This window comes from Papio anubis, chromosome 17 (genome assembly GCF_008728515.1).
Source record: "Papio anubis isolate 15944 chromosome 17, Panubis1.0, whole genome shotgun sequence".
In the NCBI taxonomy this organism is placed as follows: domain Eukaryota; kingdom Metazoa; phylum Chordata; class Mammalia; order Primates; family Cercopithecidae; genus Papio; species Papio anubis.
In genome coordinates, this window is record NC_044992.1 from 27762713 (window position 1) to 27789869 (window position 27157).

General features: G+C 41.9%; 1 protein-coding gene, 1 non-coding gene and 1 pseudogene across 6 annotated transcripts in view; 1 reads left to right on the forward strand and 2 right to left on the reverse strand.

Moving 5' to 3' along the window:
- Positions 1 to 27157, reverse strand: part of RFFL (ring finger and FYVE like domain containing E3 ubiquitin protein ligase) — an 81045-nt gene that overhangs the window by 42999 nt on the left and 10889 nt on the right. The gene's annotated exons all lie outside the window — the stretch shown is intronic.
- LOC116271164 lies at positions 612 to 718 on the reverse strand. Its single transcript, XR_004179599.1, has one exon. It is a non-coding gene; the product is annotated as a small nucleolar RNA U13 (small nucleolar RNA).
- On the forward strand, positions 25208 to 25615 carry LOC110741595 (annotated as a pseudogene).

Genomic DNA, 27157 nt, shown 5'->3' on the forward strand with positions numbered 1-27157 from the left:
AAAGCCATTCTATCTTATAAATCCATGCTCACCAAGCAAGCTTGATATTATTAAATTTGATTGCCAGATCTCTTGATACTGAAAAGTAATTATCCTAACAAATTCCAGAATCCTCTTAACAGAAAAGGAATCCTTCATTCTAAAATAATAAATTGGCATTCCATTCTGAGCTCAATCACTCAAGTCTGAATACAATCCTGTCTTCAAGACTAATTATTTCCAGGTTCTCAACAAAATACATTTTCTGACCCAAGACTAGACTGATGACACAGTGACCAAAATCCTGAGGGGTCATCCTGAGAAGCTAGATTGGCATCACCCTGGCCAGCCCTACCTAACTTGTATAATACTTTCCCATACTTCTCCTCCACCTTCCTCTCATACCCTTCAATCACGCACTATAGTGAAGCACTTTACCTTCCTCTCTAACCGTATAGAGGTCCAATATCCCATCTTATCCATTTTTGCATTTTCCTCCATATCCCAATATAACTTGCATCAAAAGAACCACAATAAATATTTACTGTAAAACACAATTTTGCTTAACAACACAAGCCACTGCATTCCACCATTCCCACAAGCTGAGGCCTCTTTCTGATTTATTTTTCCCACATCAGATGGGTAATGCACTGACTTTGTAGTAACAAAGCTTGAGGGAGGCACATCTCATACATGTGCATGAAAATCCAATCATTACACTTATGAACAACAAAATAATCCCCTTTCTAATTTACCGAACTCTTATTCTATCCTTTTCTTCCCCCCTTCCTTCCCCTCCCCCACCTCTCCATTCCTAAACTGCCAGATTATTATAGAAAAATAAGAAGACTTTATTTAACTGGGTTGCTAACAAATTCATACAGCTGGAGCTAAGCCATCACTGGACTCTAAAAACCTTTCATTTATCTCTAGCTGATGTCCTGATAGGACTTTCCAAAAAAACAGCGTCATGCAAGGTTTAGGAGCATGGGGCCTGGGTCAGACAGAACTCATAGTCTTCTTTCTGTGTGACCTGTCAAGGTGATTAATTCCCTAAGCATCATTTTTCTCATCTGTAAAATGAAGTACCTAAATGAGGTCATTCACACAAACCCTTAACACTAGAACAGTGACCGGCTTAGAGTAGGTGCTTAGTAAATACCGATACAACAGCTTTTAAAATCTTGCCTTTACACACATGCTCCTCTATGGAAGTTTGTACAAGGCAAACTCTTTGTGATCTTCCTTTTTCTTCAATTCCCAACTTCCCTAAGAAAGTAGCTGGTACTCTGCCTTCACTTCTCCATCACATACTCATTCATAAACTCAATTTCATTCTGCAGAAAGCCCTTTCTCCATGGTCACCAATGATCTTCTAATGGATAAATGTGTGGCTCTTTCCTACATCCTCAACCTTCATGATCTCCCTGCAGCCCCATACACCCACAACCTACCCATATTCTTCCTTATGAAGCTGTCCTCAGAGGGTTACCAAGAATTATGGACAGAAATATAACTTTAATTAAGCATTAGGTCAGGTGCAGTGGCTCACCTGTAATCCCAGCACTTTGGGAGGCTGAGGTGGGTGGATCACCTGAGGTCAGGAGTTCAAGACCAGCCTGGCCAAAACGATAAAAACCCATCTCTACTAAAAATACAAAATTAGCTGAGTGTGGTGGCACACACCTGTAGTCCCAGCTACTCAGGAGGCTGAGGCAGGAGAATCACTTGAACCCGGGAGGCGGAAGTTGCAGTGAGCCAAGATCATGCCATTGCCCTCCAGCCTGGGCCACAGAGCAAAACTCCATCTCAAAGCAAAACAAAACAAATCAAAAAACACATTAATCAGGCTGGACTTTGACGCATTTCCTTGTAATGGTTAAGTCACACGGCACTAGATACTGACCATTTGCATCCCTACTGTTTCTAAAGATAGGATCTCCGACCTTAGAAGCATAAGGCTTTTTTTTAAGAATTGCTTGACATATTTTTCAGATCCCGAATTCTGGTAAAACAGCTTATGTCAACCAGTTTGAAGACCCTCAGAGAGAAACGAAATCAGCATAATACAGTTTTTTCATCTCCTGGTCCCATTACGTCACCTTTCTCTCTCTGGTCAACCAACAATCACCACACTCCAGCCCACTCCAAAATCCTTAAAAACCCTAGCTCCAAACTCCTCAGGGGGATGTATTTGCAGTTCTCTCTCATCTCCTCATTCTGCAGCCCTACAATTAAACCCCACCCCCATGTCTTGGGTATTGACTTACCACACATCAGGCAGCACACTTACTCCCAATACACTTGAATTCTCCTTATAGGCTCCTTTTCCCACATTGGCTCCCACTGCAGGCGCAGTAGCTTGACTCACCTTTGACATCAATGACCACTCTTGCTCCCTTATTTTCCTTCCCTGGTTCCTCCTTGTGCCCCCTACATAGGCCCCAGGGCTCTGTACTCCTTACTCTTCCCTCTTCCTTTCCTTCTCTAGTGAATTTTACTTCCACTTTTTTTTTCTTTTTTTTTGAGACGAAGTTTTGCCTGTTGCCCAGGCTGGAGTGCAGTGGCACGATCTCGGCTCACCACAACCTTCGCCTTCCAGGTTCAAGTGATTCTCCTGCCTCAGCCTCCCCAGTAGCTGGGATTACAGGCATGTACCACCACACCCAGCTAATTTTGTATTTTTAGTAGAGACAGGGTTTCTCCGTGTTGGTCAGGCTGGTCTCGAACTCCCAACCTCAGGTGATCTGTCCGCTTCAGCCTCCCAAAATGCTGGGGTTACAGGCGTGAGCCACCACGCCCAGCCTGGTTCTACTTTTTAAATGCATCCTGCAAGTATCCCGTTCTATGTCGACTGCCATAACCTGCCCTATCTGCCATGATCCTTCTCAAGAAGGGAGACAAACACTTCCTTACTGGTCCCTTTTTTGTGACTCTCTATTCTCTACAGAGTAGCCAGGGTATCCTTTTATTTAGAAAAAGAATCTCTGCTTGTCACTTTCTGTTTTAAGCCTTCAATGGTGTCCCACCACCTTTTTTTTTTGAGACAGAGTTTTCGCTCTTGTTACCCAGGCTGGAGTACAATGGTGCAATCTCGGCTCACTGCAACATCCACCTCCCGAATTCCAGCAATTCTCCTGCCTCAGCCTCCTGAGTAGCTGGGATTACAGGCATGAGCCACCATGCCTGGCTAAAATTTTTTGTATTTTTAGTAGAGACGGGATTTTATCACGTTGGCCAGGCTGTTCTCGAACTCCTGACCTCAGGTGATCCACCTACCTCAGCCACCCAAAGTGCTAGGATTACACATGTGAGCCACCATGCCCAGCACCACCACACTTTTGAGTGAAGGCTAAACTCACTATCTAGCCCACAAAGTCCCCATGTGATGTGGGCTCTGCCTGCCTCTCCCACTTTACCTCATGCAGCTCTCCCTCTTCACTCACCTCGCTCTGTCCTCAGTCACCTTCTTTCAATTCCTCAAAAATTATAAATTATTTATTGCCCCAGGGCCTACAAACTTGGGGTTCCTTTTCTGGCCGAAACATTCTCCTTAGCTCTTTTCACAAGACTGGCTCCTTCTCAGACTGCAGTTCACCTTCCCTATAACATAGCTGTCTGGCACACAGTAGGAGCTTACCAGGTATTTGTGAAAGGAACAGATTTCATATTCTTCAGTCAGGTAACTCCCAAAAGTGAGTATCTGGAATCAGTCTCACCCTTCAGATTTCTAAATGCCTGCTAAACCTCCATATCTCAAATTTAGTATAGAAATGTCTCATTTCTAAATGCCTGCTAAACCTCCATACCTCAAATTTAGCATACTAGATATAAAAAACCAAGCTTTCATCTTTTCCCAAATCAGTTTCTCCAGTTTTCTGAAATTACATGAGCAATATGACCCACAGTTTCCACTTCAGAACAATAAATTTCCCTTTCATTTGCTTCACCTGTCCAAAATTACAATCACCTTTAAAACTAAATTCGGCCGGGCGCGGTGGCTCAAGCCTGTAATCCCAGCACTTTGGGAGGCCGAGACGGGCGGATCACGAAGTCAGGAGATCGAGACCCTCCTGGCTAACCCGGTGAAACCCTGTCTCTACTAAGAAAATACAAAAAACTAGCCGGGCGAGGTGGTGGGCGCCTGTAGTCCCAGCTACTCGGGAGGCTGAAGCAGGAGAATGGCGTGAACCCGGGAGGCAGAGCTTGCAGTGAGCTGAGATCCGGCCACTGCACTCCAGCCTGGGCGACAGAGCCAGATTCCGTCTCAAAAATAAATAAATAAATAAAAATAACTAAATTCAAATATCACTTCATTCATTCATGCATTCAACCACTTATTCAACAAGTACTGAGTGCCTTTTATGAGGCAGACACTATGTTAGATACTCGAAAGCAAAGCAGATATATTTTTGTCTATTATATATCAAACAATCATATAAATATTGAATTATAAACTAAAAGCAATGAAGGAAAAATGCCAGAAACCATGAGAAAAAAATGAGAGGCATCAAGAAACACTGTTCTAATGATGGGCTGATTTAATGAAATATAATTTACCCTAGGCAGACTGCAAGGAAGAGCATACTAGACAAATGATTCAAACAAGTCCTAGAAGCAGGAGAGATAAGATCTATCTCAACGTACATACCATCTTGCCTTACGTATTATACCTATCTGTCCCCCGCACCACACTCATTTTACTGATAGCTACCTGAAAGAAAGGACATAGAGTGTCTCTTATGTGCTAACACAACACCCCCAGGAGATACTGAGTCATTGGTCTGGTACCTAGGAGCTTATGCTTGTAAAAAGCTCCCAGATGACTCTATATGCAGCCAAATTTGTAAATCATATGCCCAAACTACCCATTTAATAAACATGTATTGATTATTCTCTCATGAAAAATCTCTATGGTCAGTGTGGTAAACTGTATCTAAAATTGGTGGTAGGCCAGGGGCGGTGGCTCACGCCTGTAATCCCAGAACTTTCGAAGGCCAAGGTGGGCAGATCATGAGGTCAGGAGTTCAGGACCAGCCTGACCAACATGGTAAAACCCCATATCTAATAAAAATACAGAAGTTAGCCAGGCGTGGTGGCACGCAACTGTAATCCCAGCTACTCATGAGGCTGTGGCAAGAGACTCACTTGAAACCGGGAGGCAGAGGTTGCAGTGAGCTGAGATCACACCACTGCACTCCAGCCTGGGCGACAGAGTGAGACTCTGTTTCAAAAAATAAAATAAAATAAAATAAAATTGGTAGTAATAATCCAAACCACACTGCAAGCTCTTTTGCAATGTGATTTTTACCCTCTGTCCTTTAGAGGTGAAGTCAATGTCCCCTCCTCTTGTATCTGGGCAAAAGTGATGATGTATGACTGCCAGGCCTAGGTCTTAAGAGATCCTGCAGCTTCTGTTATGGCCCAGCCACCATGAAAAGGAGCTCGAGCTAGAATTTTTTTTTTTTTTTTTTTTTTTTGAGATGGTCTCAATCTGTCGCCCAGGTTGGAGTGCAATGGCACAACCTTGGCTCACTGCAACCTCTGCCTCCCGGGTTCAAGCGATTGTCCTGCCTCAGCCTCCCAAGCAGGTAGGATTACAGGTGCCCGCCACCACGCCTAGCAAATTTTTGTATTTTCAGTAGAGATGGGGTTTCACCATGTTGGTCAGGCTGGTCTGGAACTCCTGACCTCAGGTGATCCACCCACCTCGGCCTCCCAAAGTGCTGAGATTACAGGCATGAGCCACCATGCCTGGCCATTCTATATAGGTTTATGAGTGATGAGAGACCAAGAAAAAGAACTCACAGAGAACCAGGATATCCCAGCCAACAGCTAGCTCCAGAGGTATAGACCTGTGCAGCCATCTTGGATCCTACAGCTCAATCAGCATCATATGGGGCAAAAAAAATATGTCCTCCTTTCCCGAATTACTAACCACAAAATCATAGGCAATAAAATGGTTGTCATGTTATGCCACCAAAAGTCTTTGGGTAATTTGTCACACAATAGACAACTGAAACAGTCAGAAATTCAACACTCTCTTGGGCAGTCATTCAAACATTTCCCCACTTTGATGATCAAAAAACTCTTTCTCGTACTCATCAAAATTGCTCCTCCTTCAATTTAAGACCATTTCCTCTTAAATCTTTGAAGTTCATGAAGAATAATTAATAAAAATCCCCCTGGCAAAAACTATTCTTGTATTCGAAGATGATAATCAAGCTCTCCCTTAGCTTTTTCTTCTCCAGGCTAAAATCTTTCCCCCCTTTTTTAAACTTAAAATGATAAGACCTATTTTTCAACCTTTTAATCATTTTAATTATCCTCTCAAGTATGAGGGGACCAAAATTGAATGTCACATGCCAATATCTAACAGAGATTATTTCCTAGCTCTAATGGTTCATCTTTCTATAATGGAATTTCTCATAGTCCCAAATATGGCATTTTAGCACTCCAAAAATTGTGAAGTGATCTACAAAGTTACTTACTTACTATAACTATAAAAGGTTTTCTGCTCTTAACACTCAGCTTACTCCATTTTGGGATGACTGCTTTCACTCACCAGCCTGGTTTGACGCTCCACTAGGGCAGCAGGTTTTCACAACTTCCAGATATTTGAAGTATAATAGAAAAACTTGAGAGGTTGGAGTGGGCGCACCATTAATTTCAGTCAAGGTCTCTAACCACAACCAGGGCCTTCCCATAGGTCAGGCAGGTTCTGAGCACCTCCTCCTCCTACCTTGATGATAAAGTGGCCTTGTAAAAGGCAAGACCGTTAGCACTTGCCTATCGAGCAAAAGCACCATTTCTGTGGAACCTGATAGAGTATATTTAACTACTACATTAAGAGACAAACCAGTTGCTTAATGCAGTGTAAGAACCATGTTTTCTCTCTGAGTCTTACCTGAAAGTAAGTATGCTTTGGTATCAGACTAGCTTTATAATCACTGGTAAAATAGGGATAATAAATAAAGCCTACCCAACACAAATAAAACCATATGAGGGCAATAATTTTGTAAAACACCATGAAAATGTTGTAATATTGTCGGACTAGATCTCAGCAAGCCCTTTAAATCTTCAAATTAACTTTGAATGATTACTTGACGGTTGCAGGTAACATACAAAGTAAGCAGCCATGGGCTCATGTTCATCAAATAGGAATAAAAAACCATGCCATCTAACAAAAAAGCTTATGGATTTTCTAATATTGCACAGAATAACGGTTTGACCCTGGAGATCCAGGTCAGCCACTCTCTCTGATGGTGTCAAGCTCTAGTCCAGGGATACCAAGTTGAGTCAAGGAACTCAACAGTCTAGTGGAAGAGACAGACAGTGCTGTCTGTCAGAAAAGACAGAGAAGTCAGAGAAGAGGCATATATGAACTAAGTGTCCTGAGGGATGAGTATCTTTCCAGCTGGAGAAGGGAGAGTCCATTGGGAAAAGGCAGAGTCCTAAAAGACATGGTATATCCAGGGAATGTTAAAATGAGAAGTTCAGTGAAGCTGGAGAGGAGAGAAATGGCCAGGGGAGAGGGAGATAAGATGGTTAACAGCAACATGTAGGAAAGAATCCAACTGTGAAAGGTTTTAGAAGTCAAGCTAAGTGGAAAACAGAACAAATGGCACCTTAAATGAAAAGATTAGATGTTGACTTTTAAAAGATAACAGGGGCGGTAGCGTGGCTCAAGCCAACCTGTAATCCCAGCACTTTGGGAGGCGAGGCAGTGGGATCCACGAGGTCAGAAAGATCAGAGACCATCCTGGCTAACAGTGAAACCCGTCTCTACTAAAAAAATACAAAACTAGCAGGCGGTGGCGGGCGTCTGTAGTCCCAGCTACTCAGGAGGCTGAGGCAGGAGAATGGCATTAAACCCGGGAGGCGGGCTGCAGTGAGCTGAGATCAGCCACTGCCTCCAGCCTGGGCGACAGGCGAGACTCCATCTCAAAAATAAAAAATAAAAAAAAAAAAAAGATAACTTAGGCAATAATATGGAGAAGATAGGAGCAAGGTAAGACTTATGGTGGAGTGGCCATTTGATAAGGGTCTGAACTAGTAGTTACAAACTCAAATTCCTAGAGGCAATGCAGACAAAATGCTAAGTCTTCAGTGTGTAAGATGTCAGAAGATGGTGGTATCTGTACTGTTTGAAGAGTACAGGCCCTCTCTCTGATGGTGCCTAAAAGTATTCACACACAAAATTTTAAGCCCTTAGGCTGATTGACAGATTTTGAGATGGAGTCTCCTGTGCCTTGGCTGGAGTTCAGCAGCACAATCTCGGCTCACTGACACCTCCGCCTCCTGGGTTCAAGCAATTCTCTTTCCTCAGCCTGCCAAGTAGCTGGTACCACAGGCACTGGCCACCATGCTTGGCATGCTTTTTTTTTTTTTTAAATAGAGACAGGGTTTCAACATGTTGGCCAGGATGGTCTCAAACTCTCTCTCCTTTTTTTCTTTTCTTTTTTTTTTTTTTTTTGATTTGGAGTCTCGCGCCCAGGCTGGAGGCCACAATCAGTGTGATCCTCACTCCCTGCAACCTCCGTCTGGGTTCAGCCTCCTGCTTCCTTTATCCTGAGTAGCTGGGATTACAGGTGCCACCACGCCCAGCTAATTTTTTGTTGTTAGTAGAGATGGGTTTTCACCATGTTTGCCAGGCTGGTCTCAAACTCCTGACCTCAGGTTATTCACCCACCTCGGCCTCCCAAAGTGCTGTGATTACAGGTATGAGCCACCATGCCCAGCCTGATTTTAATTGTCCAGTTTTGACCTCTAGTAAATTAAGGCAATGACAGTGTGAATGAAGAAAAGCCACACATCAAACAGTACTCCAATAAAATCAACAGGGTTTAGCACATTTAAAGATGTGAAACTAAAAAGAATGAATAGGGCTGGGCACAGTGGCTCATGCCTGTAATCCCAGCACTTTGGGAGGCCAAGGCAGGTGGATCACGAGGTCAAGAGATCAAGTCCATCCTGGCCAACATGGTGAAACCCTGTCTCTACTAAAAATACAAAAATTAGCTGGGCGTGGTGCCACATGACTGTAGTCCCAGCTACTCAGGAGGCTAAGGCAGGAGAATCACTTGAACCCGGGAAGCAGAGGTTGCAGTGAGTTGAGATCATGCCACTGCACTGCAGCCTGGGCGACAGAGCAAAACTCCATCTCGGGGAAAAAAAAAAACAAGAGTCGATAAGAGGATCGGAGTTGAGAAAGTACAGTACAGGCTCTTGCTCATTCTACCCTTACTGAGAACCTACTATGTGCAACGTACCATGGATACAATTCTAACAAAGCAGACTCTGATTCTCAATACATACTATGATTGGAGTAAATACCAGGTTCTCCTGAGTACTCACCTAGCCCTGGTAAGTAAGAAGAGGTTTTGTGGAAGAGGTGACTTCTAGGCTGAAACCAGCTGGCCAGAGTAAGCTTGGGGAAGGTGTGTAAAAGAAGGCGTATATGTGCTACGGTCTGAGGTGAAAGAGAACATGGGCATTTGTTGGAATTATAAGGAGCAGAAACGTAATTTTGAAGGTGACGACCACCTAGAGATATCATAGTCTGATTAGGTGAAGGGTTCAAAAGTTTGGAGATGAAAAGCAGGAAGGAGACAGGGTAGCAGCCTGGTAGAATTAGAAATGAGGAGGTTCTTCCTATTAATTCAGAAAGGAATACAGGAACAAACTCACTGGTAAGACAGTGTTCTCTACAACTCCTATTTAGTTATTAGGAAGGCAACCAAATGCCTTCGCTTCTTTTCCTTTAACAATGGCTTAGTTTGACTAAAGTGTTTCTCATAAGACACAAAAAAAAAACAAAATACAAGAGCAAACGATGGATAAAGCTGTAAACCTAACGTTTTACTTTTCTAAGATTTATATAATCAGTGGTTTAATTGGACCTAACGCCACATCCAGAATCCAAATGAAAGAAAACTTCTGGCCGGGCGCAGTGGCTCACGCCTGTAATTCCAGCACTTTGGGAGGCTGAGGAGGGTGGGTCACCTGAGCTCCGGAGTTCGAGACCAGCCTGACCAACACGGCGAAAGCCCGTCTCTACTAAAAATACAAAATTAGCTGGGCATGGTGGCACACACCTATAATCCCAGCTACTTGGGAGGCCAAGGCAGGAGAATCACAACCCAGGAGGTGGAGGTTGCAGTGAGCTGAGATCGCGCCATTGCACTCCAGCCTAGGCAACAAGAGTGAAACTCTGTCTCAAAAAAAAAAAAACCTGACTCACTTCTGAAGACAGGATTTTCCCAGTTTCTAATGCAGCTTCATCTAGCTAATGAAATTTAAGAAAACAGTCTGAGGCTACCCGATTTTGCCAGTTTCAAAACATTGCCACGAGAGAAAGCAAGCTGTCTCTAGTTCCTGTGGCTGAGGTCGTTGGAGCCATGTTCAGATGAGATCATCGCAGGAACCAAGAGCAGTGGCTTTCATGCGAAGTGAATGGTGCCGCCTGGGGATGTATCTTTGGTAAGCAAGATTGCAACAGAGCAGGGAGTTGACTCAGGACAGTGCTGACTCATGCTGGGCAAAACTTGTATTTCCCAAACAACTCAGCCTGAACCAACCGCAATCAACTGCAACCTAGGAAAGAAGAGGCACCCCACTGATTGTTTTAAATCAAGTGCTGATTACTGGGGGCAGGTAAACCTCATTCCCCCACTGCTGGTAATTTGGCCACCTCCAGAGCCCTTACCCAAAAAGTTCCAGTGGCCAGTTTCTAAAATTCCATCTGAGAACAGGCTGGGGCTGGGGTCAGCAAGATTACTGAACATAGCAGGTTCACAGCTCTGAAGATTTCCCCAGGAGGCTGATAAAGAAGTCACTTTGCATTTACAAATTAGAACATCTGGGTCAGTGGACTCAGGGAACTTGCCCAGTCATCATTAGCCAGTCAAATCATTAGGGTGAATTTTTGTCAGTTCTAACCAGGCTCATTGTTCTTTTTTCCCACTAGGCCTCCTCTGACCTCTCTATTTCTTTAGACAACTCAAGTTCTCTCATTAAGATAGACATACTGGAATTTTTTTTTTAATCAGCTGCCACATTCTCTATGCTAAAGCCAAATCATCCACCATCACACCTACTGGATGCATAGCGAATATAGAAGTCTATGAAAATCACCTTAATACTTGCTCTGAAAAGAGAAATCCCTAAATTTATGTCAATTCTCATTTATTAGCCTGCTTATTTAAAAAAAATTAATTCTAGAATAACTGGCTCATCATCAGCTATTAATTATTGAATTTGCCCTGACAGGCTAGAATTGACATTGGTGTCATAAAAAAAAAAAAAAAAAAAAAAGACAAAGTCCTTCCTTTCTGTGTGCTTTAATTTGACAAGAGAGAAACTAAAGTTCCTATTAGATCCTTCTGTTTCCTGCTTAAAATGTATGACAGTTCCCCACGACTATCAGCTATTTCTTGGCAGGGCATTTGAGGTAGGTCTCACACGGCATGAACTCTGGATGTAGCTGCCAACTCAGCTTGTCATTCAATAATGTTAGGTTAATTAAAATGTACGTGCAGACAGAATTTGGGTTTAAAAACTATACTACTTAATACTATTCCTTTTCAAGGGGCTAGTTTTAAAAAGTTATTTATCCAACTCACTTAATTCTCCTTAATTACATTATTCCAGTAGGATAGCCATGCTGAGCTTTTATAAGGTATTATAAAATGTTTCCTGTTTTATTTCCTCCCCTTCAGTGTTTTCCTTTCAGAAAACGGCTTTGTTTAAAGAAGTTTCCTTATAGTACATGTTAATTAGTCCTTTCCAAATGATAAACACATCTTTACAGAAGCTGACAACCATTATCTCTTCAACCACACTTTAAAAAAATATTTCTGCAGTTGATGATAAGTTACAAATTCTAGTATGAAACAACTCTCAAGGTACGGACAAACATGGAACCTCCTTCAGAAAAAAAAATGATTAGAAAAGGTCCTGATCTGTTCTATATTTGTGAACTTTAAATAAAAAAGAGGGCTGGGCACGGTGGTTCACACCTATAATTGCAGCACTTTGGGAGGCCGAGGTGGGCGGATCACCTGAGGTCAGGAGTTCAAGACCAGTCTGACCAACATGGAGAAATCCCCACCTCTACTAAAAATACAAAATTAGCTGGGTGTGGTGGCACATGCCTGTAATCCCAGCTACTTGGGAGGCTGAGGCAGGAGAATCGTTTGAACCCAGGAGGCAGAGTTTGCAGTCAAGGAAGGAAGGAAAGAAGGAAGGAAGGGAGGAAGGAAGGGAGGGAGGGAGGGAGGGAGGGAGGAAATCCAGACAGTACTATACCCAGGAGACAGATACGAACTATATGAAGAGCAGACTGAAGGCCAAAGGCATGGAACTCCCAACTTGACTAAGAGAAACACCATTGAGCAAGTGAGCAGAGCTGCTGCAGCTTATCATTCCCCTCTTTGGGATTCTGATACAGTTTTAACCAACTTCCCCAAATTATGGCCACACTCCAGCCTAGTTCCTCCTTTTAAACTGGAAAAGTTGAGGATTACATTTTAGAGCTTAAAAAGGTACTTATTTGAACTAGTGGTTTCAGGCACCGGAGGTTTTATGAGGTTATCTGAAAATTATGAGAATATGAGGCTATGGAAGAAATAATAACTGTGACTTTCTGATTAAGTTTCTTCAATACATTATTTTAAAATTAGCCAGGCATGGTGGCATACACCTCTAACCCCAAATACAAGGGAGGCTGGGGCAGGAGAATTGCTTGAACCCAGGAGACGGAGGTTGCAGAGCCGAGATTGCGCCTCTGCACTTCAGCCCAGGCGACAGAAGGAGACTCTATCTCAAAACAAAAAACAACAGAAACAAAAAATACGTTATTTTAAAACTCAAGTAACTTGGCACCCAAAACTATTTATACTTTTTTTAATAGGGTGGTCCCAACAGATATTTAATGATTGTGCATATGTGTGCCTGCCCACTGTTGCACTTGAACAGAAATATGTGATGTCATTGACATCCTAGATTTACTTTCTTTTCTGCAATAGATCTTGACATTATAAACAATAAGCAGGTTTCAAAAGAGAAACTGAAATACCCATTTCTCAGGGTTCTGTAGTCTTCCAAATCCATAGAAAATTACCAAATACATATGGAAGATCTGGGAGGATGCACATGGCGGGGAAAGAACTGTAATGGGAATAAAGATCAAAGAGCTATGTTTAGCTTTGTCCAAATTACCCCCAAAAATTCAGTATATAAATTTTTTTTACAACAAGCATATATTCAAATATGATTTGGTAGTTTAAAATTCAGTTAAAATTTTAAACTTTGTATCGCTTACAAACTACTTTACTCTCACTTCACACTCTTTCCTCTCAACATCTCCCTTTTATTTACTTCCCTACCCCCAGCATCCTAAATGATACTGCACATTTCTTGTTTTTAACAAAATTAATCTTACTTGTGTCCACATCCTTTTTCTAACTGAGAAGTCGGTGAATGGATAAACGCACATTTCCAGGAACCAGTGCCTGTCTCACCTTGTTGATAATTAATGACTGCCAAATTCTAATCTTTGGTGTTCAGGAACCTTACAACCTTTTTTTCCTTTTTTTTTTTTTTTTTTTTTTAACTATAGAATATACTATTTAAGAAAAACAATATGATGGCAACCAAACATTTATCATCTAATAAATCACAGAAGTTAAGCATGAAAAATGAAGTAAACTTTATGATACTCAACAATTAATTCTAGCGGTACTTAAGAATCAACAGGGGTGCTTACTGAAAACGAACATTTCCCATCCCAGTCCCTCAGACACTCTGAATTAGCAGACATGGAGGGAGGCCGCAGAAACTGAATTTTTTTTTTTGAGACAGAATCTCGCTCTCGTCGCGCAGGCTGGAGAGTAGTGGCACAATCTCAGCTCTCTGCAACCTCCACCTCCGAGCTTCAAGCAATTCTCCTTCCTCAGCCTCCCGAGTAGCTAGGATTATAGGCGTGTGCCACCATGTCTGGCTAATTTTTGTATTTTAAGTAGAGACAGGGTTTCGCCATGTTGGCCGGGCTGGTCTCAAACTCCTGACCTCAGCTGATCCACCTGCTTCAGCCTCCCAAAGTGCTAGGATTACAGGCTTGAGTCATCATGCCCGGTCAAAACTGAATTTTTAATCAGTACCTCTCTCTTCCAAGCCTTTTTTTTTTTTTTTTTTTTTTTTTGAGACAAGAGTCTTATTCTGTCGCCCAGGTTGGAGCTCAATGTGGCACAATCTCTCGGCTCACTGCAACCTTCGCCTCCAGGTTCAAGCAATTCTCCTGCCTCAGCCTCTCAAGTAGGTGGGATTACTATGCACCACCACGCCAGGCTAATTTTTGTATTTTTAGTAGAGACGGAGTTTCGTCATGTTGGCCAGGCTGGTCTTGAACTCCCAGCCTCAAGTGATCTGCCTGTCTCAGCCTCCCAAAGTGCTGGGATTATAGGTGTGAGCCACTGTGCCCGGCCTTCCAAGCAATTCTGACACAGATGGGTCTTGAATCATGTTTTGAGAAAAAGGACACAGCTATGTTCCCTAAGCACTGTTTAGAGTAAAATGAAAAACAGTTTTTTCAAAGACTGAACAGTAGTCACACTGAGCAGGTCCTACACATAAGTCCCCTCACCCACAAGAACCACAAAAAATGTAACAAACTATATTTACTTTGTTGGTTGGACCATTATTTTCTTCAAACCTTCAGAGACAATTATCCTAACTACCATTAAGGATTTCACCTGTCACCCACAGTCTTGCTATGCTGAGACATTTTCACACCTGGATGCAATACAAGGGGCTTAATGGAATTTTTATGGCTAAAAATTAAAGTTCACTTGACTCAACAGAATAGTCAAATAAAACAAAGGAGAAAACCTCCCCCAAGGAACAGGTTGAAAGTAGAGGCTTTTGACTTCCTGATGAGCCAATTTTGTCCAGAAATTCAAACCATGGGATGCTATAAAGCTCATATGTCTTGAGAGTGCCCAAATGTCAACTTATCGCCAGAGCATCAGCCAGTGCAGGCTTACTGTAACATTTGGAAGCACAAACCTGCTGTATAAAATGGACTCTCCTGGGAGATGGAGGCTGTCACCATGGCAGAGATCATTCCGTCTTGGGGCCAGAAGGACCAGGCAGTCCCTTTAATCTTTAACGAGCCACTTTCACATTTAGATACAGGAACTGGCACTGCATGAGGCTCAACCTGCTTCACAGCACTCTGCTGCAAAACAACCCCCCAGTTGCATGAGGGCATGCCAACCCAGTCTGTCCCCACTGGTACAGTTACCAGAATCTATTCTATAATGCAATTGTGAGTACTTTATTATCCACTATGGTATAATACTTCATAGCTCAGAAAAGGTATCCAATATCAAGAGGCTAGCAACTGCCTACCTCAGGCACAATGAAATACTAGGTTCCTGCGTTAGTAATTGAAAAAGTAGCAAGCATGCAGGAAAGAATCCAGAGGGGTCAGGACCCAGCCTGAGGACCCAATGACAAGACTGGGAGAAAGGAAGTCAGCAAGAAGTTAGCAACATGACCAAACTGCTATCTTGGGCAGCTCATTTCAGAAACCCAGCAACAGAAATCTTCGAACCATTTGATAGGTATATAATTTTCTATATAAGGCTATTTCTCAGGTTTTTTTTGTTTTGCTTTTGTTTTTTTCCTTGAGCAGCCAATACAGAAGAAGGGCAGGGAAAAGACCCCTGTCATCAAATTCCATCACCTAAACTCTAATAGCCTCATAATGTAAGTGACTTAGCAGGCTCGTGTCCTATTACTACCTCGCCCCAGTAACCATACTCTCAGAAAAAAGATTCTGTAATTCAACTCTGCAGATTACCTGAATTCAAAATATACCTCTGAATTCATCTCTTCTCCTAATACACACACTCACATGCTCTGTCTCCCTGACACACATGCCCTGCCTCCAATAAGTCAAACTTCCTAAATGTCTACCCTGGTTTCCACTAATAATGCCCCAAGATTAACTTACCTTTGTTCATGTCCCCAAGTCTAGGGGGCCTTTGTCAACACGTGTTTCATCTTGAAGAGTGATTTCTAGCCAAGTAGATAAGATTACCTGTTCACCTACAGTTAATATTCAACCTGGTTTCTGCAGGCTATAGAAATAAAAGGATACAACTGCACAGCTTGAATGTCCCATCAACGTAATCAAAGTAATGGAAGAAGGAGAGAAGGCAGAAGGAGAGATTTCAAAATAAAGACTGAACTGTGCACTTCAGTAGTACTTAGGAAAACACTCCATCTGACTAAGCAGCTGATGAGTAGACAAATACCCAAAGGACTGTGCATTCTCTGAAGATTATTGTGCTCACAGTTCCCACTTCTCCCAAGGTTCTGCAAGAGATCACATCATAAAATCAGCCTTCCATTATTTATAATAAAGTGCATAGATGCATCCTAACATCCAGTATTCTACTGATTTACTCACAAACAAAGCTAAAACCTTATTTCAACTCAAACCCCTGTAACAAGGAAGAAAACGTATTTTCTTTAGGTCTTTCAAAGGTACCTCTCTCATCCCTTTTATAACAGAACAGACAAGGGTTGGAGAAAGGAACCCAAAGCTCCATCCCAGGTCCTAAATGCTTAAAAAAACTCACATTAAAAAAATGTCCCATAATACACTACCCATTTGAAAAAAAGCACTGTGAACAGCAGGGGGGAATATATATTTAGATATATATGATAGATACGCACATACACACCGAGAGAGGGAGAGAGACAACACGCACGTGCAAAAGAGCGAGCAAGCATGCACACATATACTTAACAAGTCTAAAACCATTTAATAACAGTTATTCCTAGTAGGAATGGGGGTCTAACTTCTGCTTTATGCTACTTCAGCTGGTTTTGTTTTGTTTTGTTTTTCTGAGACGGTTCTCACTCTGTTGCCCAGGCTGGAGTGCAGTGGTGTGATCACAGCTCACTGCAGCCTTGACCACCCTGGCTCAAGCAATCTCCCACCTCAGCCTCGCGAGTAGCTGAGATCACTGGTGCATGCCACCATGCCTGGCTAATTCTTTCATTATTTGTAGAGATGGGGTCTCAATATCTTTCCCAGACTGATCTCGAACACCTAGGCTCAAGCAATCCTCCTGTCTCGACCTCCCAAAGTGCTGAGATTATAGGTGTGAGCAGTTTAAGTTAATCGTATTAGAAATAAAGTACCTAAGACCACTTGATAATATAAACCAAAACAATTTGAAAAAGGTTTTAGGGCCTTTGGAAGCCAAATTTTGAGTACATTTAAAGCTACAGTCATGGAGGCAAATGTATAAAAAATTAACAAGAAATTCAGAGTTTTGAAATTGTATTATTTGTCTACGGGCAATACTGTACTAGGAGTGCTATGCTATCTATTGCTGGATAAAAAGAGTTCATCTAGGGCCTTGCTGTCAAGGAAACCATGGCAGGGGTGCTAAAAAGCCAGTCAGCAGACCATTGTGACACTGTATGGAGGCAGATTCATCCAGAGAGCTAAAAATACAACTCAAAAATCATCTATCTTGGTACCAGTACCATGCTGTTTTGGTTACTGTAGCCTTGTAGTATAGTTTGAAGTCAGGTAGCGGAATGCCTCCAGCTTTGTTCTTTTGGCTTAGGATTGTCTTGACAACGCGGGGTCTTTTTTGGTTCCATATGAACTTTAAAGCAGTTTTTTCCAATTCTGTGAAGAAAGTCATTGGTAGCTTAATGGGGATGGCATTGAATCTATAAATTACCTTGGGCAGTATGGCCATTTTCACAATATTGATTCCTCCTATCCATGAGCATGGTATGTTCTTCCATTTGTTTGTGTCCTCTTTGATTTCACTGAGCAGTGGTTTGTAGTTCTCCTTGAAGAGGTCCTTTACATCTCTTGTAAGTTGGATTTCTAGGTATTTTATTCTCTTTGAAGCTATTGTGAATGGGAGTTCATTCATGATTTGGCTCTCTGTTTGTCTGTTACTGGTGTATAAGAATGCTTGTGATTTTTGCACATTGATTTTGTATCCTGAAGGCTACAGTAACCAAAATAGCATGGTACTGGTACCAAAACAGAGATATAGACCAATGGAGCAGAACAGAGCCCTCAGAAATAATACCACACATCTACAGCCACCTGATCTTTGACACACCTGACAAAAACAAGAAATGCAGAAAGGATTCCCTGTTTAATAAATGGTGCTGGGAAAATTGGCTAGCCATAAGTAGAAAGCTGAAACTGGATCCTTTCCTTACTCCTTATACGAAAATTAATTCAAGATGGATTAGAGACTTAAATGTTAGACCTAAAACCATAAAAACCCTAGAAGAAAACCTAGGTAATACCATTCAGGAAATAGGCATGGACAAGGACTTCATGTCTAAAACACCAAAAGCAATGGCAACAAAAGCCACAACTGACAAATGGGATCTAATTAAACTTAAGAGCTTCTGCATAGCAAAAGAAACTACCATCAGAGTGAACAGGCAACCTACAGAATGGGAGAAAATTCTTGCAATCTACTCATCTGACAAAGGGCTAATATCCAGAACCTATAAAGAACTCAATCAAATTTACAAGAAAAAAACAAACAACCCCATCAAAAAGTGGGCAAAGGATATGAACAAACACTTCTCAAAAGAAGACATTCATACAGCCAACAGACACATGAAAAAATGCTCATCATCACTCACCATCAGAGAAATGCAAATCAAAACCACAATGAGATACCGTCTCACACCAGTTAGAATGGCAATCATTAAAAAATCAGGAAACAACAGGTGCTAGAGAGGATGTGGAGAAATAGGAACACTTCTACACTGTTGGTGGGACTGTAAACTAGTTCAACCATTGTAGAAAACAGTGTGGCGATTCCTCAAGGATCTAGAACTAGAAATACCATTTGACCCAGCCATCCCATTATTGGGGATATACCCAAAGGATTATAAATCATGCTGCTATAAAGACACATGCACACATATGTTTATCGTGGCACTATTCACAATAGCAAAGACTTGAAATCAACCCAAATGTCCATCAGTGACAGACTGGATTAAGAAAATGTGGCACATACACACCATGGAATACTATGCAGCCATAAAAAAGGATGAGTTTGTGTCCTTTGTAGGGACATGGATGCAGCTGGAAACCATCATTCTCAGCAAACTATCGCAAGAACAGAAAACCAAATACCACATGTTCTCACTCATAGGTGGGAACTGAACAATGAGATCACTTGGACACAGGAAGGGGAAGATCACACACCGGGTCCTATTGTGGGGAGGGGGGAGAGGGGAGGGATAGCATTAGGAGATATACCTAATGTAAATGATGAGTTAATGGGTGCAGCACACCAACATGGCACATGTATACATATGTAACAAACCTGCATGTTGTACACATGTACCCTAGAACTTAAAGTATAATAATTTAAATAAATAAATAAATAAATACCTCCTATCTTTGTCAGTCAAATCAGTTTTACTAAGTAATCTGATGAACTTAAAAACCAGATATAACACCTATTAGAATGGCTAAAATTAAAAATGGTGGCCAGCACAGTGGCCCATGCCTGTATTCGCAGCACTTTGGGAGGCCACGGCAGGTGAATTGCCTGAGGCCAGGAGTTTGAGACCAGCCTGGCCAACAGGGTGAAACCCAGTCTCAACTAAAAATACAAAAAATTAGCCAGGTATGGTGGCACGTGCCTGTAGTCCCAGCTACTCGGGAGGGTGAGGCAGGAGAATGGCTTGAACCTGGGAGGCAGAGGCTGCAGTGAGTCAAGATTATGCCACTGCACTCTAGCCTGGGCTATAGAGCAAGACTCCATCTCAAAAAAAAAAAAAAAAAATTTTAAAATGATGACAATATCAAATGCTGGTGAGGATGCAAAGAAACTGGATCTCATATACTGCTGGTGAGACTGTAAAATGGTACAGCAACTCTGGAAAAGAATTTAGCAATTTTGGCCTGGTGCAGTGGCTCACACCTGTCATCCCAGCACTTTGGGAGGCTATCATGGGCAGATCACTTGAGGTCAGGAGTTCAAGACCAGCCTGGCCAACATGGTGAAACTCCATCTCTACTAAAAATACAAAATTTGGTTGGTAGTGGTGGTGCACACCTGTAGTCCCAGCTACTTGGGAGGCCGAGGCAGGAGAATTGCTTGAACCCAGGAGGCAGAGGTTGCAGTGAGCTGAGATCACACCACTGCACTCCAGCCTGGGTAAAGGAGTCAGTGAGACTCTGTCTCAAAAAAAAAAATAGTTTAGCAATTTCTTTGGAAAACTGAACATACACTTACCTTAAGAACCAGCAATTTCATTCCTGGATGCTTAGCCCAAAGAAATTAAAACTTGAGTCCATACAAACACCTGTACACAAATGTTCATTATGGCTTCATCTGTAACAGCCCCAAACTGCTAACAACTAAAATGCCCTTCAGGTGAATAGTTAAACAGCCTGTGGTACATACACACCATGGAATACTACTCAGCGATAAAAGGAACAAACTATTGCTGCCACACAATAACTTGGATGGAGGGTGTGACACTAAGTGAAAAATGCTGGGTTCAAGACCAGCCTGGGAAACACAGTGAGACCCATCTCTACAAAAAATACATTCGAGGCTGGGCACAGTGGCTCACACCTGTAATACCAGCATTTTGGGAGGCCGAGGCAGACAAATCACTTGAGCTCAGGAGTTCAAGATCAGCCTGGGCAACATGGTGAAACTGTCTCTACAAAAAATACAAAAATTAGGTGGGTGTGGTGGCGTGCACCTGTAGTCCCAGCTACTTAGGAGGCTGAAGTGGGAGGATGGCTTGAGCTAGGGAAGCAGAGGTTGCAGTAAGCTGAGATCACGCCACTGCACTCCAGCCTGGGCGGCAGAGTCAGACACTGTCTCGAAAAAATAAAAATAAATAAATAAATAAATAAATAAAAAACAAGTTCCAATTGTTCTATGCGTATAAAAGTAAAAAACAAAAAACCCAGTCTTAAAAGGTCACATACTGGGTCACATATTGTTATGATTCCATTTCCATCATATTTCTAAAATGACAAAATTATAGAGATACCAAACAGATTACTGTTTGCCAGAGATTAGAACAGTAGGGAAAAAGGATATGTGTGATAATAAAGGAGTAGCACAAGGGGGATCTTTGTGGTGGTAGAAGAGTTACACAAATTCATACATGTGATAAAATGGCACAAAACTACACACACACACACAAGCGCACACACACAGAGCACTGTGTCAGTTTCCTGGTTTTGATATTGTACTATGGTTAAATGAGACATAACCACTGGGAGAAAAATGGGTGAAGGGTACATGGGAACTGTGTAGTGTATTTGCAACTTCCTGTGAATCTTTAATTACCTAAAAATAAAGTATAAAAAAAAAAGTGGCCGGGCGTGGTGGCTCACGCCTGTAATCCCAGCACTTTGGGAGGCCGAGGCAGGTGGATCACCTGAGGTTGAGAGTTCAAGACCAGCCTCACCAATATGGAGAAACCCCGTCTCTACTAAAAATACAAAATTAGCCAGGCGTGGTAGTGTGCATCTGTAATCCCAGCTACTCAGGAGGCTGAGGCAGGAGAATCGCTTGAACCCGGGAGGCAGAAGTTGCAGTGAGCCGAGATCGTGCCATTTCACTCCAGCTTGAGCAACAAGAGTGAAACTCCCTCTCAAAAAAAAAAAAAAAGTGCAATTATTCAGTCAACTGTCCAGCCCCTATGGGGAACTAAAAAAGGTGAAAAGTTTATAAAGTATAGCATGTTTCGTACTCTTTTGCAGTCTCTACTATGCAGGAGAGATGATTATTTAAGCATAGATTGGTTGTTGGCCCAACTACCTGAAATATATTTAGGCACTACCTGTGCCCCATTCATCACAATATTTTTATCAAGCCTCACCAAAGCCATGAGTAATGGGCCAGAAGGCTGCAGAAGTAACCAGTCCCGAATGAATGAACTCTCACTACAATTTTAGCTCAGCAGACAGTGCCTGCTATCAGAAACATCCAAAAACCACAGCAGTTAGACAAATAAGTTGTGAAAGATGTGGTTTCCAGGTAAGATATGTGACAGGCTTCTTACTGCAAATAGTTTTTCTTACTAAAGAAGTAAGACTGGTGGGAGAGATGGTGGAAAAATGAAAATAATCCTTCTTCTATGATTCTCTGGGCCCATCTTCACAGGACTTCATATGTAGTGAAGGCAGAATATTTGTCTCAAGCACAGATAACCAGCTTTTACTTTCTACACTGATTCAGGCTTCTTACTGAAAATGGTATATCACCATTTATTCCACTAACATCGCTTACAAGATGAGGCCCTATGGGGCACTAACATCTATGTATCTTAGGAGAATTCAATTCATTGGGAAGGCCTATTGACAAACAGTAAGACGCCCACCCCCAACACACACACACACACACACAAATAAAAATAAAAAATAACCACCAGTGAACTCTTCTCTAACCCAATGCTTTATTTATTTAGCCAAATGTGCTTTTAAGGGAAACTGACTTAAATATCAAAAACATTTACAATTTTAGAATAAACTATAAAACATCCTTCAGCACTAGCAAAACTAAAACTAATAAACCAATTAACAAGTACTGCTAATATCATTTTTAAATCGTATTCCACACAAGTAGGCCCATTAAAAAAGAATAGTTTTATGAATAAAAAACTATTTAAGAATTAAAAAGTGATGTTAGTGGAATAATGGTGAAACACCATTTTCAGTAAGAAGCCTGAGTCAGTGTAGAAAGTAAAAGCTGGTTATCTGGGCTTGAAGCAAATATTTTGCCTTCATTACATATGAAGTCCTGTGAAGATGGGCCCAGAGAATCATAGAAGGATTGTTTTCATTTTTCCACCATCTCTCCCACCAGTCTTCTTCTTTTGTAAGAAAAACTATTTGCAGTAAGAAGCCTGTCACGTATCTTACCTGGAAACCATATCTTTCACAACTTATTTGTCTTAACTGCGGTTTTTGGATGTTTCTGAGAGCAGGCACTGCTTGCTGAGCTAAAATTGCAGTGAGCGTTCATTCATTCTGGACTGGTTACTTCTGCAGCCCACATATTTGTAAAGACTTATTCAAAAGGTAATCATCCTGATGGAGTGTGAGGCAGCTGCCACCCAGTAGTTGACAGCTCAACATTTACAGCTGGAATGCTTCAGTTCCAACACTGTGTGGCTTTGGGCCCCCTTTAATTTCTCTGTGCGGCATTTTCACATCTGTGGAACAGAGATAACACCTACACACCTCATAGGATGGTTCGGAGGATTAAACATGTTAATACAGCAAAGTCCCTGGCACCTGGAGAGCACATAATAACTGTTGGTAATTTTCATAAAGGTAAACTATGGCACAAAGAGAAGTATCACACAGCAAAAGAAGTGCCAGACTTTTGATAAGTCTTACACAAATTCTCCCACACTTTTAGACAAGAAGACTTCCCCTAACTGCCACTGAAGAATGCATACAATTTCATTCAGAAAAAGCATCATCTGACACAGTGGAATGAGGGACACAAATCCTGCTGAGCATGCCCATTGCTTCCCTAGCTCCTGTGCCCAACACACAATTTTAATAGGAAACGGGATTGTTTGTAAAGACAGTTTTATAACATCTGTCACCAAACAACAGTGAAGTTCAAAGTGAAAATTCAAGATTTCACATAGCAGGCAGAGGGACTTTCAAAAACATCTATCCTCTCGCTCCTGTTCCCCATCCCTCTTTCCTAATCAAGGTTATAATAACCCAAGCCCTCTGTAAGCTGGCACACAAGCTAACAACATGCTACCCTGCTGAATAGTCATCAAGGAGGAAAGAAAGGCCCAGGGGGCTGCTACATTTCCATAAACCTCTCATCCTTAGTTAAAAAGGTAAATTTGTTCTAGAGATGCTTAAAGAAAAAACACTTGACTGTCATAACCTAGACACATGCAATAGCTTTCTCCCATTTCTAGTTTTGTCAACTATTCAGGGAACGACCATCCACATTTTTGGAAACAGAAACAAATTGTTTCCAAAAGTGTTAAGCAGTGCTTGTCCAAAGGCCCCCATATAGCTAGTAATTTAGACAGCTGTGTTAGGAGCCACAGAAGCTGCATTTTCTAACCAGTATTGCTTGTGAACAATTGAAACTTTCTCCAGTGCAAAGTCCATACACAGGAAGCAGTGTTCTCCAAAAACATTCAAACAGTTTCATTATTGTTTAACTACCAAAATAACAGCTCCAATAATCTATCAAGTTTGACATTTCACCCAGCTAAGCAATTAAACCAGAACGAAAAGCATGCATGGAGAGATTTGCCCGCCTGCTCCAAATCAACACTAATTTTGACATTATAACCACAAAAACTAATAATGCATCCTCGTAGACTATTCACAAAAGGCTTCTAAAAAGCAAACACAAAAGTGTCTCAAAGAAATTGCACACCCCTAAATTTTATTTTCTGTCTCCCATCCTTAAGCATCTCAACTCTGAGTTAAGTTACAGGCCAAGAAGTTAGAAACTCCTTTCCAGTATTTAGTCAAAAGAGGGGACTATGCCTCCCAATACAACTACCCAATGCAAATTCTATCAATTTATCCTTTTTTTTTTTTTTTCTGGAGACAGGTCTCCCAGGTTGGAGTGCAGTGGCATGATCTTGGCTCACTGCAATCTCTGCCTCCTATGTTGAAGGGATTCTCCCGCCTCAGCCTCTTGAGTAGCTGGGACTACAGGCGCGTGCCACCACACTGGCTAATTTTTGTGTTTTTAGTAGAGATGGAGTTTCACCATGTTGGCCAGGCTGGTCTCGAATTCCTGACCTCAAGTGATCCACCCACCTCAGGCTTCCCAAAGTGTTGGGATTATAGGCATGAGCCACCATGCCTGGCCTCAATTTATTCTTAAATATACTAAAGCTTGGCTACTGTGGACACATTGCCTATAGGGTAGCCCTGCTCTGCAAGGAGCAGTAATTTTAAAAATAATAGTAAAAAGGCCAAGCGTGGTGACTCATGCCTGTAACTGCAGCACTTTGGGAGGCCAAGGCGGGTGGATCACCTGAGTTCGGGAGTTCAGGACCAGCCTGACCAACATGAAGAAATCCCATCCACTAAAAATACAAAATTAGCCGGGTATGGTGGCGCATGCCTATAATCCCAGCTACTCAGGAGGCTGAGGTAGGAGAATTGCTTGAACTCGGGAGGCGGAGGTTGTGGTGAGCCAAAATGGCACCATTGCACTCCACCCTGGGCAACAAGAATGAAACTCCGTCTCAAATAATAATAATAATAAAAACAGTAACAGAAACAAGATGATGAAGGGAACATCATCATTTGGAAAGTGTCACAATAAGACACAACAAGGCCTAACACCTTCAGAAGTCAACCTGTGGCAAATGTGGCTATGCTGCCAAGCGCAAGAGGAAGTATAACTGGAGTGCCAAGGCTAAAAGACAAAATACCACTGGAACTGGTCAAATGAGGCACTTAAAAGTTGTATGCAGCAGATTCAGGCATGGATTCTGTGAAAGAACACCACCTAAACCCAAGAGGGTAGCTGCTGCGGCATCCAGTTTATCTTCAGAATTTCAACAAACAGTCATGCAATAAATGTTCTAGTTTAAAAAAAAAACTAATTATATATATTAAAGGTAAATGTTCCTTAACTAATCCCTAAGTATTATCAACTTTGGTTCTGACCTAGGAAATCACTAAGTCATGAAACTTCTCTCCCCAGGTAGGAATGGGAGTTATCAGATGGTAGCTTGAGTTACAGGTGGGATGAGGAAGAAAATGATCAAGGACCTCTGATATCAAGTTCCTAAGATGTCCTAAGAACCACCTAGAATAACGCTATTCAAAGTGTGTATGTGTCAGACTGCTGGAGGCCCATTCATGTCAAGGTAAACACAGAAAATCACAGTAAGCATTTAGAAACTTTTCCAGCACTTGACATTGCTGTGACATCCAAGCGCATGATTTTTCTGGTGATTCATTTTTCTTGTACTTTACAAAATTATTGGTTGGCAACAGATTAGGAGTGGAGGGAAACCCTTATAAAGCTGGTCCTTCGCCACAGATAGTTTAAGAAGCACAATCTTCTCACACTATGAAGTGCCAATTCAGTCATTATTGTTCTGAAGGAATCAAAGTACTTTTGCCCTCATTATCTTATAGCTTCTGATTTAAAGGCAATTAGATAAACCAGCAAGGAGGCACCATGGTATAATCCAAGCTTGATCAACCCACGGCCTCTGGGCCCAACACAAATTCATAAACTTTCATCAGCTATCATTAGTGTCAGTGTATTTTATGTGTGGCCCAAGACAATTCTTCTTTCAGTGTGGCCCAGGGAGGCCAAAAGATTGCACACTCCGGACTATAATCTAATGGAAAGAGTGCCAATCCACAGTAGTCAGCCAACCTAACTTCTGGTTTGCAAGAGCCAAATAACTAACTGAATATCCTAGGTAAGTCTGAGTCTCTTGACTGTTCTGCACTTTAAATTCCTCGTCTGCAAAATAATAGCAATTCTCAATCTTTTTTTTTTTTTTAATGTGTGGTTCTTTCTCACAGAAATTCTTTCTCCAAGTGGGGTCTGCAGATAAGCTACATCAGAATCCCACATCTCTATCCCAAACACTTTGATTCTGTAGGACTGGGCTAGGAACCAGGAATCTAATTTTTACAAGCACCTAGGAGATTTTTGATCCATACTAAAATTTAAGATCTATTGCAGTAAGCATATAACCTTACCAAAGACTTTAGGAAAAAAAAAAAAGTCACAATTTGTATGTAATCTCCAATAAAGAAGTTATTTGATTTTTATTATTTTTTTCTGGAGACAGGGTCTCACTCTGTTGCCCACGCTAGAGTACAGTTGTGCAACCAAAGTTCATAACCTCAAACTCCTGGACTCAAGCAATCCTCCCAGCTCAGACTCCTGAGTAGCTGAGACTGCAGGCGCACACCACCACATCTGGCTAATTGTATGTATTTTTTTGGAGACAAGGTTTTGCTATGTTGCCCAGGCTGGCCTTGATCTCCTGGACTCAAGTGATCTGCCTGCCTTGGCCTCCCAAAGTGCCAGAATTACAGGCATGAGCCACCACGCCCGGCCCAGAAAACACATTTTAATATGCTTTCATAATA